This window comes from Zingiber officinale, chromosome 6A (genome assembly GCF_018446385.1).
Source record: "Zingiber officinale cultivar Zhangliang chromosome 6A, Zo_v1.1, whole genome shotgun sequence".
In the NCBI taxonomy this organism is placed as follows: Eukaryota; Viridiplantae; Streptophyta; class Magnoliopsida; order Zingiberales; family Zingiberaceae; genus Zingiber; species Zingiber officinale.
Genome location: NC_055997.1, coordinates 72,978,477 through 72,998,630, shown reverse-complemented (window position 1 = coordinate 72,998,630; position 20,154 = coordinate 72,978,477). Strand labels below are relative to the sequence as shown.

At 42.4% G+C, this 20,154-nt stretch overlaps 2 long non-coding RNA genes and 1 pseudogene across 2 annotated transcripts; all 3 read right to left on the bottom strand.

Annotated features, from left to right (window-relative positions):
• Positions 1-2,038: 2,038 nt before the first annotated feature.
• LOC121994067 lies at positions 2,039-2,667 on the bottom strand (annotated as a pseudogene).
• Positions 2,668-2,738: 71 nt separating this feature from the next.
• On the bottom strand, positions 2,739-3,877 carry LOC121994068. The gene is made up of 2 exons (XR_006115570.1): positions 3,846-3,877; positions 2,739-3,302 (listed from the first exon to the last, which is right to left on the bottom strand). It is a non-coding gene; the product is annotated as an uncharacterized LOC121994068 (long non-coding RNA).
• A 999-nt stretch (positions 3,878-4,876) lies between these two features.
• Positions 4,877-5,761, bottom strand: LOC121994066. Its single transcript, XR_006115568.1, has 3 exons — positions 5,265-5,761; positions 5,088-5,185; positions 4,877-4,935 (listed from the first exon to the last, which is right to left on the bottom strand). It is a non-coding gene; the product is annotated as an uncharacterized LOC121994066 (long non-coding RNA).
• Positions 5,762-20,154: the final 14,393 nt, after the last annotated feature.

Below are 20,154 nucleotides of genomic sequence, written 5' to 3'. Positions count from 1 at the left end.
CTCTCAGATCTCCCAGCTCCTTAGCCTCTTTGGTCTCCCGGCTACTTAGCATCTCGAGTCTGCCAGCTCCCTAGCCTCTTGGGCCTCCCGGCTCCTTAGACTCTTGGGTCTCCCTACTACTTAGCCTCTCGGTTTCCCGATTCCTTAGCCTCTTGGGCCTCCCGACTCCTTAGCCTCTTGGGTCTTCTGGCTACATATCTTCTCCAACCTCCCAGCTACCTAGCTTCTCTGGCCTCCTGATTCTTCAATAATGTAAGATAAAGGATTGTTTCAATTGAAAAGAATAATCATCGCATAAATCCTAGTTATTTTAGAAAAAAAAAAAGACAATGATATGAATAAATCTTACATTATTTAAGGAATTAAATAATGACAACATAAATATCAAAACGGAAGGAAAATGTTTGTTTTCTCTCTATAAAAGATGGTCCTTTTCAATCTCTAAGGTACGCATACGCATATGCACCGGCTCTTCTACTAGGGAACCACTAGCTGTCATTCTAACCTTATTCTTATTGTTTGTCTCCATTTAGACGCCCAACCAGGTCATCATCTTTATTGTCATTCCACGATTGGTGATTAAATTGGCAACAAAGCCAATTCACCGATGATTCATCCTTCGACGCTCACAGGCAGGATCAAATTGGCGCCGTTTGTAGGAATATTGAGTTAAGACCTAAAATTCAGTGTAAAGATGGATAATGCCGGAAGACCTAATGTCATAGCCATGGGGTCAACGGATTTTGACAATTTGGTGGTCGCGACAGTGCAAGCAGTGTTAAAGGGACAATCATCGCATCCCCCAACAGGTAATCCTTCACCAAAACACTGCCTCAGTCGATTAAAGCAACGTTGACGCATTAGAAGGTACCTTGACTGATGGAAACGTTGCGAACTGCTTCTCCTCTACCAATTGGTAAGTCCGTGGTTAAAGAACCTTCTGTAGAATCTTCTGGCAAAACCTCCTGGCTGTCATTCTAACCCTATTCTTGTTGTTTGTCTCTGTCCAAGCTCCCAACCAGGTCATCATCCTCATTGTCATTGGAGAATGGTGATTAAATTGGCAACAGAGCCAATTCACCAGTGATTTGTCCATCGACGCTCGCGAACAGGATCAATATAAATCCATTAAATCATCTATTAAAAGGTCATTAAGAAGTGAATTAATTAAGCCAATGTCCTCAAAGTATAATAACATCTCATCTAACATATGGGTTAAAAGTATCTTCACTAGCCCCCGGGCAATGGAGCAGTCGCAAATCACCTTTTTAATTTTTTAAACATCTAAGATCGAGTCTTAACTTTGGTAAATTACCAATAAATTCTACTTAATAGACAATTAGTCTAAGAATGCTAGGTTGATGGACCGTCCGCTACAAGTATATCTCAATTTATTCTAATGGTCGATAAAAAACTTCCGTGTGAGACTGAATCAATTATTCTTAGATTAATCGAAGTAAATTAAATACTCAGTGCTAACTAAATTGAATACTACAAAAATATAATGTCAAAGTACAAATAAATATTTACAGCAAATGATTCTTAGTATTTCAGATATAAATACTTAGGTATTCTAATAAAAGTCTATACTCAAAATTTTCACTTTATTATAATTTTTCTATATTTTACATCTGTATTATTTTAATTTTTTACTTAATTATTTTATTTTAAGTTCACGTCTTAGTGATTAATCTAATCAACTAACCTAAATCAACTTCTTAACATAAATTATGTCAATTAGAAATTATTTTATGATCTTGGATAAGAATTATTCAATATGAAAAATATAAACAACTATCCTTTAAAAAATTAAATAAATGATAGATATTAACTAAACTGTACTTTAGAATATTCATTTCAATTTTTAAAATAACTTTTTTTTCATCTTAATTTCCATGTCAAACTACTATATAAATACTAAGATCGATCAATTATTTAACTCCTAATGATTTAATTATTTTATAATTCATTTAATTATTTTTAAATATTTTTTTAGTTTCCTTTTGAGGCCAACTTATTAGAACATGAACAAGGCAAATTAGATTAGTCTTTTCTTTTCAGTTTTCAAGAGACAAACCTCACCATCACACACATATTCTTCCTCTGTCACTTCACCATGTGCTTCGCCATTTTCTCCATCTTCCTTGTTTTTTTGGTTCAGTGCACATTTTGGGTGCAGGTCGAAATCACACTCTTCGCAACGGTAGGACCAAATATGTCCCATCTCTCTACAACCGTTACAGCCATAAGAAAAGCAACGGGTAAGGACAAGCTCATGCTCATCATAGAGGTCAAGCTTTATCTTCTCAGGCCACCCCTTTGCCATTTCTTTAAGATGCTCCAACTCTTTGATCCTCTCGGTGAATCGGTAAGCAACAGTTCGATGTATCATCAACTCCCTGGCTTCTTTGGTAATTGTTCGTCCTGTAGGGCCTCTAGCAACCAGGGCACAGCTCTGGACGTAACCAAAAGGTAGTGCCAACCATGGCATGCGTAAGAAGACTTTGTTGAATGAATCCTGATAATAATCGCTGGAGACGTAGATCATCTCAAAATCAGTATCCACATTTTGATCTCGTGATACTCTTCAATCAGTTCAGGGAGGTAATCGCCGCACCACCAACGTGTTGAGAGGTTTAGGAGGATGGTCTTTCCAACAAGCTCTTTTATTGGATCCTAACAGAAGAATATTACCACACAGTCTCTACTACCAAATTATAAGGAAAAATCTACTCCAGTGAAAAAATAAGGAAAGTTCAGTTAGAAAATGTGGAAGTTGTTTACATGTTAAGCAAGAAAATTCATTGCCTTCAATCCTATTTTTCCAATGACAGACCAGATCACCTGAATCAAGAAGTGACTCGAGTGTCTGTGAAGTTTGGCCTTTGCTTTCTCTGAAAACTCATGCAATTTCTCCTGAGAAAACGGGAAAGCTTCCCATGCATCAAATCCATACTCTTTAATAAGTTCAATTAAATCAACATTAATTCATAGTTTTCCCATCCGATCCAATCAAGATGACAGCATGATGATTATTTTCCTGGAGATCAAAATAGCAAAAAAGCTTATCACAGCTTTAATTTGTCATTGAAAGGAAATGCAAGCCGAGGCATGCTTTCTATGGCTTCATCATAATCAGAGTCGTTGTCCAAGGACACTAGCACAACCTCAAAGCTCTCTCCATTTTCCTTGAGCTGTTTATAGATTTCTGCAAATACTGGAGTAAACTCAACGCAACAATCATAAAGACTGCATGCGAAGTTCAGAGCCACTATTTTTCCTTCGAGATTTGAAATAGAAACCTGCATCAAAATCAGCATATATCAGTAAAAAATTAATTCATACACAATAATTATAGACATAAGTGATTAAGCATTTAGTAGATGTCACGCCCCAAAGGAGTCTCTGTCCGAAGAAATTTCGGCAGCATCTCCCCTGTACGGCGGACAATATGAAACTTTCTACATATCACATATACATCAGCCACAGGCGGCTGGAATGATAACAAAAATAAAAGCAAACACCACGCAGTTTATAAAGATATTCAGCCTTTGACTGTCACAACCCCGCAGTTAATAGTAGTAATCAATAACAATAGGACTCTGACTCGAAATCCACCCTACTCCACTACACTCGTAAAACTCAAATTCAACGAACTTACCTCTTCTGCCGTCCAGGCAGACACGTAGTAGAATGAAATCCAATATCATATCAAAAATCCATCAAAAGGTATCACTCCATACAATATCCATAGGAAAAATCCAAAGACAATACTAAAACAAAGTCTGATATAGAAAAAGGCCAAAAATAAAACAAATAACGAACTAGTAGAGAACTGGCTCTACGTGCATATGGGGGGCCAGCGACTGGAACAGCCTCAAACTGAAAATATCAACAATGGAGGCGGGTGAGTCCAACACTCAGCAGGTACAACCGATATGCATAATAAAACAAATAACAGACAACACTAATCATGTACAGTCTCCTGAATATGAGAAGGAATAAATGCAATCAAAGCGAAATCGGAGATAAGCGTACTTAAGGAATCAAGGAAGGTAGCAGTCGTCGATCAAGAAATCATAATCACATGTATCGATCAAATGCATCCATACAAATGCAGCATATAAGTGCAGAATCACAACAATAAAATGCAATAAATGATATGGTGTGCACTCGAAATCACTCGCGGTGGTCGAGTGGACGGAATCTTTGTCGAGTACTCCCTCGTCCCAAATCATAAATGGGGAGCTCAATGCTCTCATCTCCGATACACAACGACGGAGAGGAAAAATCTCTGCCGACCCATGAGTCGACCAACGGAGCCAAACAGAGTCCACCATCCGCCGCACGCTGCTACCCTAAATGCCAACGGAGCCAAACAGAAGGAACGATCACGGCCACTACCGAGTCACCGACCAACGGAGCTAAAGCAGAACCGCCACACTCGGCCGGATATACAACTAATCCATGGGTGGTGTGTGCAGTACATGTAACTGGCAATGGGCTCAACCAAAGTGGAGCCGACAATCGCACAGCATGCAAACATGATGCATGATACTAAGCATGACAATCTCATGAATAGCATAACAAGATCCATACATAAATAAAAGGTGTACCACAAGTCAATGTATCAGATGGAAGGTACACAAACAGATAGGGTATCATATAAACCCTAGGTCCTGAACATGATGTATCACATGGTTGGGTCACTACCGAAAGTATGTATGGTCAGGTCAATAATAACATGCAGTGCATAATAAATAAACAAACAACATGTAACAGATCATGTAGTGACCAACCGAATCAAAAGGATAACACAATCATTGCTATATGTTAAACACTTTATTATGCATATCAAAAGGCATAAGTCAAAGTACCCGCCTCCAATAAAGTGGTCCAATCCAATAATTGAGAAACACGTCTCGCGTCAAGGTCCTGTATATCACCAATATTTAGTTTAGCAAATTCTATCACGCATTAATTAGCTAAACTAAATCCTAATCGAATTAAGAAATTCCAAATTGGATCAACTCAACACAATCCTACAACCATGAAATCCACAGTTATACTCACAACAATGCATTTACCTCAATCCAAAACTCATCCAATTGTGTATGCCCGACTGTTGAGTCACTGCCGGAGACGCGTACCTTAGTGATATAATGACCGGAACTAGAAGTTACTGCTGTGGAAATAAACAGTGACAGAATCCACTGTGATCAGCCAACAACTCAACGCAACATCCCCAAATTATATTCACATACCTACTCAAACCTGCCTCTCCTAACCAGTGCCCCTCGTTCCCTCTCTGTCGGTGGCTGATGGAAGAAGAAGCCGGCAGTGGAGAAAAGAACCAGGGCACAGCGTCAACAATCAACCGATGGGGAAGAGGGCCCGGTAGAATCCTGCGACCACAGTGACCACAAACACAAGAAGCACCTCCGGCGATGAATGGTGGCAGTCGAGTGATGATAGCCGACGATCAAGAGGTAGAACAGTCGGTCGGCCCTTGCTTTGCCGGAAGAAAGGAAGAGAGGTGAAACAAAAACTTGGTCGGCGCTAGGGCAGAAGAAGGAGAAGAGAAGAAGAGGGGAAATCAGGTTCGGCGAGGGAGAAGACGAGAAGATAAAGGGATTTGCCACAAACCCTAGGCCACGGCTGAGAAGAGGGGAAACTGTCGCGGCGACAGTTTGGAGAAGAAGACGGCGTCGGGTGAGGAAATAGGGCACGGGCACGCGAGAAAGGAACTGGCACAGTAGAGGATCGTAGGAAAAAGGAATAAATAAAAAGAAAAGAAAATTTAAAAGAAAATCATGCATTTCCTTATTTAAATAGGGAAGCCCAAACAGGCTTTTCCCGGACCCCGTTTTCATCCCCGTTAACTCATCCGTACGAGTTCCGAAGAATTCCCAAAAAATTTCCAAAAATTCCGGAAAATTCCCTTATTAATATTCGCCTATTTTCCCGGTATTTTACATTCTCCCCCACTAATAAAAATTTGGTCCCCAAATTTCGTTATCTACCATCAGCAAGTACTAACAATAGGTAAAGCATATAAATGCTGAACGGTAAATAAATCACATACCTCAAGCGAAAAGATGGGGGTATCGAGCTCGGATCGTATCCTCGAGCTCCCAAGTAGCCTCCTCGTCTGAATGATGCTGCCATCCGACTTTGACTAGCCGGATAGTCTTGTTCCGTAACTGACGCTCTTTCCGGTCGAGAATCCGTACCAGAACCTCCTCATATGTAATGTCAGGCTGAACTGGAACTGGAATATCTGCCAGCACATGCGTCGGGTCGGGCACGTATCTCCTCAGCATAGATACGTGAAATACATCGTGGACGCCTGACAAGGACGGTGGTAGTGCCAGTCGGTAAGCTACTGCTCCGATCCTCTCCAAGATCTCGAAAGGACCAATGTACCGTGGAGCTAGCTTACCTCTGATGCCAAATCTCTTCACCCCTTTCGTGGGTGAAACTCGCAGAAATACATGGTCTCCAACAGAGAACTCTAGTGGTCTGCGTCTCCGATCAGCGTAACTCTTCTGGCGATCCTGCGCCTCTGACATCCTCCGTCTGATAGTACGGACCAACTCTGCATCCTGCTAAACTCTCTGAGGTCCCAACAACTGGGCCTCTCCAACCTCATCCCAAAGGACGGGTGTCCGACAAGGTCTACCATACAACGCTTCAAACGGTGCCATCTGGATAGCCGAATGAAAGCTATTGTTGTAGGCAAACTCTACCAACGGCAGATGGTCCTCCCAACTGCCTCCAAAATCCATAACACATGATCTCAGCAAGTCCTCAAGAGTCTGAATAGTCCGCTCTGACTGTCCATCTGTCTGTGGATGGAAAGCTGTACTAAGTCGGAGCTGTGTGCCCAAGGCCTGCTGCAGACTCTGCCAGAAACGAGACGTAAACCGTGGATCTCTATCCGAAATGATACTCAACGGAACACCATGTAGTCTGATGATCTCCCGAATATACAGATCTGCCAATCGATTCAGGAGATCAGTCCTCCGGATCGCTAAGAAATGCGCGGATTTGGTTAATCGATCAACGATTACCCAAATCTCATCATGGCCTCGTCGTGTCCTCGGCAATCCTACCACAAAGTCCATGGTAATGTGATCCCACTTCCACTCAGGAATAGGAATCCGCTGAAATAATCCTGCAGGTCTCTGATGCTCAGCCTTCACCTGCTGACAGACAAGACATCTAGCCACGAAATCCGCGATGTCTTTCTTCATGCCGTTCCACCAGTAGGAACGTCTCAAATCTCGATACATACGGGTCCCGCCTGGATGGATCGCAAATCGAGAACGGTGAGCCTCCTGAAGTAGCTCCTGTAAGACCGGATGAGACTGAGGTACGCATAATCTGCCTCGGAAGTATATAACACCCTCCTCGTCTCGTGTAAACTCGGTCTGCTGTCCGGAAGCTATCTGACTGCCAATGAACTGACAATGCTGATCACCAGCCTGAGCCTCTCGGATCTTCGTCCTGATCAACGACTGAGCAATCATGGTAACCAGAATACCCTGCTCTGTAGATCCTTGCTCCTCAAGGTCTAACTCGGAAAAACTCTGAATCAAGTCCGTGACTGAAGTCCGGTGGCAAGCCAAAGTCGCCCTGGACTTCCTGCTGAGTGCATCTGCAACCACATTAGCTTTCCCTGGGTGGTAGCTAATGGTACAATCGTAGTCCTTCAGGAACTCCATCCATCTCCTCTGTCGGAGATTAAGCTCCTTCTGAGTGAAAATATATTTGAGACTTTTATGATCAGTAAGAATCTCAAATGTGATACCATATAAGTGATGTCGCCATAGCTTCAGAGCAAAAATGATGGCAGCTAACTCCAAGTCATGAACTGGGTAGTTCTTCTCATGCTCCTTCAGCTGCCGAGAAGCATAAGAGACTACTCTACCGTGCTGCATCAGAACAGCGCCTAAACCCTGTAGAGACGCATCGGTGTAGAGTACAAATCCATCCTCTCCAGAAGGTAAAACCAAAACTGGAGCCGACACTAATCTCCGCTTCAGCTCCTGAAAGCTGGTCTCGCAATCCTCGGTCCACGTAAACTTCACGTCTTTCCTGGTAAGGCGTGTTAGCATGCGAGAAACCCTCGACAAAACGTCGGTAATATCCGGCCAATCCCAGAAAACTGCGGATCTCCTGAACTGACTTCGGCTGCTCCCAACTGGTGACAGCCTCGATCTTCTGAGGATCCACTGAAATACCTCTACTAGAAACCACGTGTCCCAGAAAACCGACTGAGGATAGCCAGAACGCACACTTGCTGAACTTCGCGTACAGCTGATGTCGTCGAAGAATCTCCAAGACTATGCGAAGATGCTGTGCGTGCTCCTCCTTGGAATGAGAGTAGACCAATATGTCATCAATGAAAACGATAACAAACTGATCCAGATACTCCAAAAATATGCGGTTCATCAAATCCATAAACACCGCTGGAGCATTGGTAAGCCCAAATGGCATTACCAAAAACTCATAATGACCATATCGAGTACGGAAAGCTGTCTTCTGAATATCTGAGTCTCTGACTCTCAGCTGATGATATCCGGATCGCAGATCAATCTTAGAATACACTGATGTACCTCTGAGCTGATCAAACAAATCCTCGATCCGTGGTAAAGGATATTTATTCCTAACGGTCACTGCATTCAGCTGTCTGTAGTCAATACATAACCTCATGGTGCCGTCCTTTTTCTTGACAAATAATACCGGAGAACCCCATGGGGAAACACTAGGGCGAATAAATCCCCTATCCAAAAGCTCCTGGAGTTGAACCTTCAGCTCGTTCAACTCCTTTGGTGCCATACGATAAGGAGCTTTCGATGCCGGTGCGGTTCCCGGAATCAACTCAATAGCGAACTCCACTGGCCTTCTGGGAGGCAAACCTACTCCCGGACTACAGGAACGTCGGAGAGCTGCGAACTGCTGCTGTCCTCAGTACTGATCAAAGATAACAGAAAACCCTGACAGCCATGTGACAGCAACTTCTGAGCCTGTATCGCCGAAATGATCGATAAGCCGTCGTCTCTGATGCCAGTGAAATCCCACGAGGGTTGGTTCGGAGGCCGAAATGTGACCACCCTCGTCTGGCAATCAACTGTGGCATGATATGCTGACAAACAGTCCATGCCAAGAATAATATCAAAATCGACCATTTCTAATACTAAAAGATCCACTGTAAGTATTAGGTTGCCAAAATCTAACGGGCAACCTCTGACCTCCTGGGTGACGTCCAATGAATCACCGGACGGTAGGGAGACGGTCAATCGCTGGGGTCTGAAAGTGGGTAATCTACCAACCTCCCGCATAAAAGTGCGAGATATAAATGAATGAGAGCTACCAGTATCTATCAGTATATCTGCAGATAAGGCATAAATAGAAATCATACCGCGGAAAACGGATCCGTCGGCTCGCTGCGCATCCTCTCTGGTCATCGCATGTACACGTCCAGTCTCTGGCGGAGGAGGAGGAGGTAACGCTGCCAGCGGCTGCTGCGGCTGGGCAGAAGCCTGCCACTGAGGCGGTGCTGGATACTGCGCCAGAGAAGACTGAGAAGACGACGACTGATACTGTGCAGCTGGCTGAGACTGAGTCTGGTACTGTCCCTGTGTCGGATAATAAAGTCCCGGAACAGAACTCTGAGATGCTACGGAAGCACTGGAATACTCCTGTCCAAACATACCAAATGCCGCTGCTGCAGGTGAAGCACTCGGCTGCTGGCCAGGCAAAGGTTGGGCTCTTCGCCCTCCTCGATAAGTTCCGGACTGACTGGACTGTCCTCCATGATCAGATCCTCCGGAAGTCATATGCTGAGTCTTCTGCGGACAATCTCGACTCTGGTGCCCAGGCAGTTTGCAATAAAAGCAAACCGACTGTCCCAGAGAGCAAGCTGAGATGATATGATCTCTGGACCCACATCTGAAACAACGAATGTCGCTGGCGGGTTGTTTCCGGTTCTGCTGGGAAGACCGGGAACGTCCAGAAGAAGACTGTCCTGATTTCTGGGGTTTACGTGATCCCCCAGATATACCCTGATCTGACCGACTACGCCTGTTCTGCTGTGGTGTAGCCTGAGGCTGCTGGATCTGTCCAGATGTCTGACTCGGCTGCTTCCTTTTCCTATCCGGAAAAACTCTCTGCTGAGCTGACTCAATAATGAGGGCTCTGTCCAACATCTCCGCATAAGATGTGATACCAAGACCGACAAGTCTTAGTTGCAAATGTCCATCCAGCCCCTGAATGAACTGCTGCATACGTGAACTGTCCTCAGCAACTAGCTCTGGACAAAATCTGGCCAATCTGTCAAACTCTGCATTATACTCAGTCACTGTCCGATTATTCTATCGCAAACTCAGGAAATCCTGCCGGCGAGCCATCTGATAAGCTCGTGGAAAGAAACGGCTCTCAAAAGCCTCTCTGAATCTGGCCCAAGTGATGTTCTGCTCACCGATGATGGAACGATGGGTGAGCCACCATGTATCAGCAGCGTCTCGTAAGTGAAAAGCAGCCAGCTCTGCTTTCTCCCACTCGGAGCAAGACATATAGAAAAAGGTACGCTCCATAGTCTCAATCCAAGACAAGGCCACACTCGGATCTCGGTCTCCTCGGAAGAGTGTGAATCGACTCTTCATCGACTCTGCCAACACTGGAATCCTGGCTCGTGCCGCAACAGGATCTATGAGGTGTGTCGGTACGGCTGTCGGAACTGGCGGAAACACTGGAGCTGATGCTACAGAAGATACCGCTGTATAAACTGGAGGAGGTACTCCCGGTGCTGCTGGGTAACTGCACTGGTACCGGATGTGAAGCAACCGGTATCCCTAATGCCGGAGCTGCTGGGTACACGATAGGTACTGGGGGCACAGGCGCCGCTGATGCCGGGTACACTGTAGGCCCAGGTGGCGGTGGTGCCGAGTACGCAATAGACTGAGCTGGAGCTGGTGTCGGATATGCTAATGGTATCCCTGGTGGTACCGGAAATACAGGAGCAGTGGATACTGTCGGTGCAGCTGAGGTAGGCACCTCTAAGGGAGCCATCGGAGTCTGAAGGCCCGCCGCACTCGCAGTATGCTGAGTCTGTCCCTGACCGACAGGCTCAGCCTCGGTAGGCATCTCTGGTATATCCAGAGATCCTGCAGTCCTCGCACGTGCTCGTCCAGCACCACGTCTCGCAGCAATACGCGTAGATCGCCTCATATCTGTTAAATTATATTACAGATATTACTACAGGTATAAACAATTACCAAAATGACACCATACCTAATTGCTGTCTGGAGATGTTCCGTCGCTGTCCAGCCCCCAAAATGACCTCGAAATTCCGTACGAGGAAAACAAACATCGGAAATCCATATAAATCCAAAACGGAAGTCCATAACAAAATCGAAACGGAAAATCCGTGCAACCCAAAATAACTGCCCAGACTAATCTGTCTCGCAACTAGGGCTAGTATAAAAATGTCCAAAATACTAAAAGCAGGTATCACACCCTGCTCTGATACCAATGAATTGGTATCAGATAAATCCCGAAAATCCAACACACGGAAATCAAATAAATATCGCCAAACTTTGGCGAGCTGATACCCAATAAACTGATATCAGATTATTCTAAGTATCCATAATACAAAAACAAAAATCGTATAAATCCAGAACACACAGCAAGTATCGTAACTTGGCTCTGATACCAAATAAATTGTCACGCCCCAGAGGAGTCTCTGTCCGAAGAAATTTCGGCAGCATCTCCCCTGTACGGCGGACAATATGAAACTTTCTACATATCACATATACATCAGCCACAGGCGGCTGGAATGATAACAAAAATAAAAGCAAACACCACGCAGTTTATAAAGATATTCAGCCTCTGGCTGTCACAACCCCGCAGTTAATAGTAGTAATCAATAACAATAGGACTCTGACTCGAAATCCACCCTACTCCACTACACTCGTAAAGCTCAAATCCAACGAACTTACCTCTTCTGCCGTCCAGGCAGGCACGTAGTAGAATGAAATCCAATATCATATCAAAAATCCATCAAAAGGTATCACTCCATACAATATCCATAGGAAAAATCCAAAGACAATACTAAAACAAAGTCTGATATAGAAAAAGGCCAAAAATAAAACAAATAACGAACTAGTAGAGAACTGGCTCTACGTGCATATGGGGGGCCAGCGACTGCTTCAACCCGAAAATATCAACAATGGAGGCGGGTGAGTCCAACACTCAGCAGTACAACCGATATGCATAATAAAACAAATAACAGACAACACTAATCAGTCTCCTGAATATGAGAAGGAATAAATGCAACTAAAACGAAATCGGAGATCTGTACTAACCGGAATCAAGGTACAAAGGTAGCAGGTCGTCAGAGAAATCATAATCCAGTATGCATGTCAATCAAATGCATCCATACAAATGAAGCATATAGTGCAACAATCACAACAATAAAATGCAATAAATGATATGGTGACAGACTAAATCACGCTCGGCAAGGATGGAGTGGACGGAATCTTGAGTACTCTATCCTCCGCCCCAAATCATAAATGGGGAGCTCAATGCTCTCATCTCCGATACACAACGACGGAGAGGAAAAATCTCTGCCGGCTACCCAGAGTCGACCAACGGAGCCAAACAGAGTCCACCATCTGCCGACACGCTGCTACCCTAAATGCCAACGGAGCAACAGAGGCGATCACGGCCACTACCGAGTCACCGACCAACGGAGCAAGCAGAACCGCCACACTCGACGGATATACAACTAATCCATGGGTGGTGTGTGCAGTACATGTAACTGGCGATGGGCTCAACCAAAGTGGAGCCGACAATCGCACAGCATGCAAACATGATGCATGATACTAAGCATGGCAATCTCATGAATAGCATAACAAGATCCATACATAAATAAAAGGTGTACCACAAGTCAATGTATCAGATGGAAGGTACACAAACAGATAGGGTATCATATAAACCCTAGGTCATGAACATGATGTATCACATGGTTGGGTCACTACCGAAAGTATGTATGGTCAGGTCAATAATAACATGCAGTGCATAATAAATAAACAAACAACATGTAACAGATCATGTAGTGACCAACCGAATCAAAAGGATAACACAATCATTGCTATATGTTAAACACTTTATTATGCATATCAAAAGACATAAGTCAAAGTACCCGCCTCCAATAAAGTGGTCCAATCCAATAATTGAGAAACACGTCTCGCGTCAAGGTCCTGTATATCACCAATATTTAGTTTAGCAAATTCTATCACGCATTAATTAGCTAAACTAAATCCTAATCGAATTAAGAAATTCCAAATTGGATCAACTCAACACAATCCTACAACCATGAAATCCACAGTTATACTCACAACAATGCATTTACCTCAATCCAAAACTCACCCAATTGTGTATGCCTGACTGTTGAGTCACTGCCGGAGACGCGTACCTTAGTGATATAATGACCGGAACTAGAAGTTACTGCTGCGGAAATAAACAGTGACAGAATCCACTGTGATCAGCCAACAACTCAACGCAACATCCCCAAATTATATTCACATACCTACTCAAACCTGCCTCTCCTAACCAGTGCCCCTCGTTCCCTCTCTGTCGGTGGCTGATGGAAGAAGAAGCCGGCAATGGAGAAAAGAACCAGGGCACAGCATCAACAATCAACCGATGGGGAAGAGGGCTCGGTAGAATCCTGCGACCACAGTGACCACAAACACAAGAAGCACCTCCGGCGATGAATGGTGGCAGTCGAGTGATGATAGCCGACGATCAAGAGGTAGAACAGTCGGTCGGCCCTTGCTTTGCCGGAAGAAAGGAAGAGAGGTGAAACAAAAACTTGGTCGGCGCTAGGGCAGAAGAAGGAGAAGAGAAGAAGAGGGGAAATCAGGTTCGGCGAGGGAGAAGACGAGAAGATAAAGGGATTTGCCACAAACCCTAGGCCACGGCTGAGAAGAGGGGAAACTGTCGCGGCGACGGTTTGGAGAAGAAGACGGCGTCGGGTGAGGAAATAGGGCACGGGCACGCGAGAAAGGAACTGGCACAGTAGAGGATCGTAGGAAAAAGGAATAAATAAAAAGAAAAGAAAATTTAAAAGAAAATCATGCATTTCCTCATTTAAATAGGGAAGCCCAAACAGGCTTTTCCCGGACCCCGTTTTCATCCCCGTTAACTCGTCCTACGAGTTCCGAAGAATTCCCGAAAAATTTCCAAAAATTCCGGAAAATTCCCTTATTAATATTCGCCTATTTTCCCGATATTTTACAGTAGATGTCAAGGCATTCCCATTGAGAAGGAACTCTGGTTGTTGTCTGATCCATGAAGAAGGTCATTATGCTGCATTTGCAGGAGCTTCTTGACAAGTAAGAGGTAATGATTTTAGCATTGGATTTAGGTCAGCTTTCAATTTGCCATTGGATTCGGTTTTCCAATGTAGCCTTATTGATGATGATAACTAAATTCGATTGATGCATCATTGATTTAGTTCGATGTATCGCTATTGCTTTCAATAGAATCAGAGATTAGAATTTTGTATTCGATTTTATTTAGACGAGTGAATTGATGTATATCAGTCGAATTTAGCATTGGATAAGCTAGGTTTTAACCTACATTTCGAGTTTGCCTTATTTCATGAAGAACACGAAAACGACGGCGGAATAGGATTTTTCCACCCTATTTGTGAGCAAAACGACATTTATACGAGTAGAGAAAATGATCTCATGCCTAACAGTCAACTGGTAAGGACTCCCAATCGATTGCTAGGTTGGAATTCGTGTATAGAACATTTTCAGTCCGACTAGGCAGTTTGACCGATGATATCAGTCGACTGGTGTTCACGGGGTCGTCTATAGAACAGTTCCAAGTCGACTGGAGGATTCTATTGGAGCCATCAGTCAGCTAGTGTTCACAGGGTTGTCTACAGAACAGTTCCTGCTCGACTAGATAGTTAGATTGAAGCCATCAGTCGACTGTCATAAGGGTCAATTGACTGGTGTGGGTGAACTTGTACACATAACAGCTCCAACCGACTGATGTAGACTAGTAGACTACTATTCACTAGCAATCGACTGGTGTGTCCAGAATTTGACACATATGGTGTACCAATCGATTTATGAACGGATTCAATTGTTGATAGATAGATGTATATCCATGCTAAAGATGGTTGGCCTAAAGGAAAGTCATTCTTTATGTCGGATAGATGTTTAAGGAAGCTCACAAATCTAACATTGACTTCTAAATCATGTGCGTAGTGTGTCGGCCCAAAGGAAGACTCACTATGTGACCGATTAGAAATATTGCGAGTGATAGTTGAAAATATAAGCTAAGGAAGCTCATAAATAAAGTTAATCATGTACATGATGTGTCGGCCCCAAGGAAGACGAGTTATCTGGCAGATGATAATAATTATGAGTTGTTTAGAAAGTACCACTAACAAATCATATTTCAATCCAAAGACTTAATGTAAGGTTGCACTAGGTATCTCAATTAATGCCCATAAAATTACATGTTTTGTTTGTTGCATTATATTAACGCACAACTATAAAGATACATGTTCTTTACTTTTGTTTATGTAACACTCTCAATTAGGGGTGTCAAAAATGGACTCGACCTGATAACCCGACCCGAGTCGACACGAAAAATATTGGGTTAGAGATGAGGTTTTTGGATTAGGGTCAGATTGGGTTGAACCCGAAATCTGACCCGATTTCTTTTTTCCAGGTTGGGTTGGGTTCAGGTCAACCCGGGTTGACCTGAATTAAGAATCAGGTCACCCATAAACCCGAACCCACCTGAACCAACCCGAACCCACTAGACCAAACCAATTTTTTTTTGTATTTACTATTTAATGTTTTAACTTTTAAACTTTTAATTAGGGGATTTACTGCTTTAGTGCTTTACGGGCTAGGGGTTAGGGCTACGGTTCGCAGTTCTGACTTCCGCCACCGCCAGTTCGCAGAACATCGCAGAGAGCCAGAGACCGAGAGACGCAGCTTTGGTTCGGGACTTCGGCCTTCCGCCTTCGAGAGAATCGGGACTCGGGAGTTTAGGCGCTAGGAGGCAGGCGACAGCAGCGACACCGACACCGCGAGTCCGCGACAATCGACAGGGACCAGCCTCACAGGGGTTGGGTTGTCGAAGGAAGGGGTTCATGATTCTCTTCTATTTCTCCAACATCATCATCGACAACATGAATTCTCAACCTATTGATCTCGATCAAGAGGAGAATAGTGAGGAGGAGGAACTGGAGGGTGCACCAACTGTATCTATGACTACGAGGGATTTAAATGTAGATGAAGAAACGTCTTTGCAAGGCAAGGCCTCCGGAAGTGGCAAACGGAAGAGAGTCTTGAAATCAAAGTGGTGGCAATATTTTGAGATGCTTCCTAAAATAGAGGGAGAAGATTTGCGTTGCAAATGTAAAGCTTGTGGGATTACATACAAAGTAGAAAGTAGCATGGGTACAGGTAATCTCCGACACCATATCCTTAATCAATGTCCTAAACAGAAAACTAATGATATTGCTCAAGCTTTGTTAGAAGATGGTGATAAAGTCTTGCCATTAGGTCACAACAGTTTAACCAAGAAAGATTTAGAGAGTTGCTAATCTTAGCAATTGTGAAGCATGATTTACCTTTTCAGTTTGTGGAATATGAGGCAATTAGATCTATTTTTACGTATTTGGAACCTCAAGTAAATTATTTCACTAGAAACACTGCAAGGACTGATATTCTCAAGATGCATAAAAATGAATGCAATAGAATAGCTCAAGAAATGCATTCATGCCCTGGAAAAATTTGTTTCACTTCTGATTTGTGGACTTCTATTGCCACTGATGGTTATATATGCTTGACAGCACATTTCATTGATTCCAATTGGGTTTTACAAAAAAGGATAATTAACTTCTCTTACATGCCTCCACCTCACTCTGGTATTGCATTGTGTGATAAAATTAATAGTTTATTCAATGTTTGGGGAATTCAGAGAAAGGTTTTCACAATTACATTAGACAATGCAGTTGCAAATGATGTGTTTGTTGGCCTTTTAAGGGATCAACTTGGTTTAAATTGTTCATTAGTGAGTGGTGGCGAGTTTTTGCATGTTCGTTGTTGTGCACACATTCTCAATTTAATTGTGCAAGAAGGTTTGAAAAGAATTGATAGTTCTGTTGATAAAATTCGTGAATGTGTAAAGTATATGAAAGGCAGTCAAGTGAGAAAGCAAAGGTTTATAGAATCGATTACCCAAACTTCACTTGATTCTAAGAAATCACTAAGGCAAGATGTCTCTACTAGATGGAATTCTACGTATTTGATGCTTTCTAGTGCCATGTATTATCGGCGTGCTTTTAATCATTTGAGATTGGCTGATACTAATTTCACACATTGTCCATCGGTTGATGAGTGGGGACAAGTTGAAAAAATATTCAAATTCCTTGAGGTTTTCTATGAGACAACAACTTTGTTTTCTGGAGTGAAATATCCTACTGCCAACCTTTACTTTCCTCACATCTTTACGGTTCAATTGACAATAAGTCAAGCCTTGCAAAGCTCTGATGATTTCATGAGATCAATGGCCAATCGGATGTTTCATAAATTTGATAAGTACTGGAAAGATTATAACATTTTGTTTGCCATTGCTGTGATAGTTGATCCAAGGTTCAAGATGCAATTTGTTGAGTTTTGTTACAACAAGTTATATGGACATGGCAGTAATGAATTGAGTCTTGTAAGATCCAAATTGGTTTCTTTGTTTGAGGAATATATGCATACGGGTATTGCTTCCAAGGTAAGTACTAGCAGTGCATCTTCGAGCACTCATAGTGCCATTGATGATAATGCTTCTCTTTCTCTAAATTTAGGCAGCGGATGCATGGATGTTTTGAAGGTACCGTTGATAATTTTTTTTTTGCATTTCCTCACTATTTTTTACTACTTGTTACTAATATATTTCATTTATGATATAGGAATTTGACACTTTTCAAAGTTTAGAATTCATTGGCAGAGCTCAAAAGAGTCAATTAGAGCTATATTTGGAAGAACCAACAATTGATAGAATAACAAAATTGGATGTTCTCGTGTTTTGGAAAGCTCACCAATTTAGGTATCCTGACCTTGCACAAATGGCTAGAGATATCTTGAGTGTTCCAATTTCTACAGTTGCTTCTGAATCGGCTTTTAGCACCGGTGATAGGATATTTGACCAATATCGCAGTGCAATGAAGCCTGATGTTGTTGAGGCATTAATTTGTTGTAGAGATTGGTTAGCTGGAGGGAAAGGTAAGTAGTTTATTTTTTTTATTTTTATTTTAAAGTTATTTGTTTTACTAATATTTGTTTTTGTAGAAACTATTGAGGTGGGGTTGAATGATTTGACTGAAAATATTATGAATTTATTCACAAATGAGGATACTGGATCAAAACCTACTACAACACATGATTGATGATTCTAATGAAAAGTAAGTTGATTAAACCATTTAAGTTTATTAAGTATAGGTTTTTAAAAATCTTTTAGATTTTAATTTGTTTATTTCATACCTTGTTGGCTTGTTTGAAGGTTTGACTCAGTACAAAGGAGGAGTAAAACAATGGAGAAGTGGAGCTTGAAACTGAAAGTTATTTTGTGAAGCTTGAAAACTTTTTTATTTTGTATTGATATCCTAAATTTTCTTGTATAAACTCTGGACTCTGGAGGATCTTTTACTTGTATAGATAATATAGTTGTATTAACCTTTAATCCTTTTGGATTGCCTTAAAAGTTAATTTTTGGGTTTCATGTGGAACCCCCTTTCATAGGTGATGGAAATGGCTGCCATCATGGCCATTGCCTTGGCCAACGGCGATGGAAAACCCCCAGACTAGCAAGACTTTGTCGGTATTGTAGTACTGCTCGTGATAAACTCCACCATCAGTTTCATTGAAGAAAACAATGCTGGCAATGCTGCTGCAGCTCTTATGGCTGGCCTGGCTCCAAAAACGAAGGTACAAGTTTATAAGATCCCTTGGGAGCTTTCTTTCTTTCCTGTAAATTCTGTTTACCAAAATTGTTGTTGAATGTTGATTACTTGATTTGATGCTTTCATGTGCTTAGAGTGGTAAGATTGTATTTGTTTTGCCCTTTTTTGAAAGAGTGTGTTTTGAAGGATGTTAGGATGGTGACCTCCTGGACCCTTGGATTGAATTTGTGAGACATTGAGGTATTTCCAAACCTAGCCAATGGCAAACCAATGACATTTAGATTTGCCTTATGATTCATGATGTTGTAATCGGTGATTTCTTTTCCATTTGCAAGTAGTAGAGCATTGGTATTTAGGACAAGCTTAGAAAATGGGTTCAATGTTTTGGTTATGCAATGGAGTTGTTATGGCTTATGGTCCTCCTTTGTAGCATATTGCATGCGATGCATGGATGGAAACAATTAATTGAAGAAAATAATACATTAGTAATTATGAGTCTTTTTCAGCTTTAGTTGTTGGAAGGAGTTCAAAATGGATTTGCTTTCTGAGGCTGAGTCATCTTACCGCATCTTTTTAACTGCTCTGGATGTGTATTCTTCTTGGCTTTTCTTTCAAACTCACTCCGATACGCCTGGATCTTTCTGCGTCGGTGTGTTATCCGACCTGATATTTTGTTGCTCGCTGTCTGATGTTTAAGTTTTGACTAATAAGTTTTAATTTCGACGTGCTGGTCTATTTGCTCCTCTTAAGTCTTAATCATGACTTGATCTTCAATTCTTCATGTGACTTTGACTTCTACTGATCATGAAATATTGAAACCAATAGAGGAGAATCTAATTCTAAGTTTGAGAATCTCACCCAATTCCGGTAGAAAATCAACAACGAGGACTCTAGTCTCTAGATCTCTCCCTATGATTTTTTGTATAATTTTTTTACCCAACACTTGTCCATCTCAAATTGAAAAATACAGCTACCTCTACTGCTCTATATTCGAAGATGGGGAAACCCCCATTTACCCAACACTTTGAGGCGGCATGATGTATTGATGTGTCTGCGAGCATGAGGCCACGGCGGTCTTCAATAATACGAGACAAGTTCGATGAATAAGCCATTCTACCATCTACACAAATCAGCTCGGGCACCTTAATGACGGTTCC